The sequence below is a fragment of the Schistocerca gregaria genome, unplaced genomic scaffold (genome assembly GCF_023897955.1).
Source record: "Schistocerca gregaria isolate iqSchGreg1 unplaced genomic scaffold, iqSchGreg1.2 ptg000290l, whole genome shotgun sequence".
Lineage (NCBI taxonomy): Eukaryota > Metazoa > Arthropoda > Insecta > Orthoptera > Acrididae > Schistocerca > Schistocerca gregaria.
Window position 1 is genome coordinate 176,959 of NW_026061778.1, and position 2,034 is coordinate 178,992.

The following is a 2,034-nucleotide window of genomic DNA, read 5'->3' on the forward strand; positions in this document are numbered from 1 at the left end:
GACCATCAAAGCGGAGACAATTTGAGTCATTACTCCCATGGAGAAAAGTCCGCATGGTACCTGTTGTATTCAATCGCGATGCAATTTTTGTGTTTCAACAACATTCTGAAGGTCCGCAGATCACAGAATGCCTCCAGATGTCCTTCAGAAACAACTGCTGGTCCTAGAGGGAAATATCTAAGCGTAGACAGTTTGAGACATTACTCCCGTAAAGAAACGTGGGTGTGGAGGCTTTTGTATTCAATCCCCATGCATTTTCTGGGTTTCATCAACACACTGAATATCAACAGATTACAGAATGCCTCCAGATGTACTTCGGAAACTACTACTAGTCTTCCAGGGAACGATCAAAGCGTAGACAGTTTAAGACATTACTCCCATGGAGAAAAGTCCGCATGGTTCTGTTGTATTGAATCTCGATGCAATTTCTGTGTTTCATCAACACTCTGAAGGTCCACAGATTACATAATTCATCCAGAAGCGATTCCGAAACTACTGCTGGTCAGCCAGGGAACGTTCAGAACGTAGACATTTTGAGACATTACTCCCATGGGAAAAGTCCACATGGTGCCTGTTGTATTCAAACCCGATGCAATTTCTGTGTTTCATCAACACTCTGAAGAACCAAAGATTACAGAATGCCTCCAGATGGGATTAGGAAACCACTACTGGTCTCCCAGGAATCGATCAAAGCATAGACACTTTGATACATTACTCCCCTGGGGAAAACTCCGCATGGTGCCAGTTTTATTCAATCTCGATGCCATCTCTGTGTTTCATCAACACCCTGAAGGTCCACAGATTACAGAGTGCCTCCAGATGTGCTTCGGAAACCACTATTGGTCTGCCAGTGAACGATCAAAGCGTAGACTGTTTGAAACATTACTCCAATGGAGAAAAGTCCGCATGGTGCCTGTTGTATTCAATCCCGATGCAATTTCTGTGTTTCATCAACACTCTGAAGGTCCACAAATTACAGAATGCCTCCAAATGTGCTTCGGAATCTACTACTGGTCTCCCAGGAACATATCAAAGTGTAGATAGTTTGAGACATTACTCCCATGGAGAAAAGTCCGCATTGTGCATGTAGTATTCAATCCCGATGCAATTTTTGTGTTTCATCAACACTCTGAAGGTCAACAGATTACAGAATGCCTCCAGATGTGCTTCGGAACCTACTACTGGTCTTCCAGGGATCGATCAAAGCGTAGAAAGTTTGAGACATTACTCCCATGGGGAAAAGTCTGCATGAATTCTCGGTTCCACAAAACCAATTACAGCAAAATAAGCATCTCCGGTTTAAAGACTATGAGACTAGCCGACAGGGATTTTCCAAGCTCTTTATAGCTCCTAGGTCTCCGTGAGACACCCTATTGTAGTGCAGAAATGAAGCAGTTGCTGAAGTGAAGCACATCCTGTTCATCAAAGAGAACTACTGACGGATGTGTTATGGAAAAATGTTCTTCTCCCCGTGTCCAGTGAAACTCTGTTGCGATCATGAGTAGCTGCCATCTACGATCACTGTTTGTAGGTAATGTCTAGTAAAGTCATCAGAAGATCGAAATCAGTTGCAAAACAATTTAGTAAAGATATCTGTATGGTTCGAAAGTTGGCAGTTGGCAATTAGCGCAAAGCTATGAAAAGTGTGGGGTTATCCGCAAGAGTGCTACTAGGAATCCGTTAAACATCGGCTACACGATAAATCAAATCTAAAAGCCGTAATTTTAAATTAATACCTAAGAATTACAGTTACGAACTACTTAAGTGGAGAGAAGAGAGAGAAAATGATGCGGGGAAGAGAAACCAAAGACTGCGTTTATTTGGCGGAACAGTTGAAATATGTAACAGATCTACTGATGAGTCTAGCTACACTGTGCTTGTCCGTCTCCTTTCGAAGTACTGCTGCGCGGTGTGGAATTGATACCAGATGGAATTAACGGAGTACATCGAGAAACTTCAATGAAGCGCTGCTCGTTTTGTATTAATATGGAATAGGGGAGAGAGTGTCACTGCATGATACACAGTTAGGGGAGG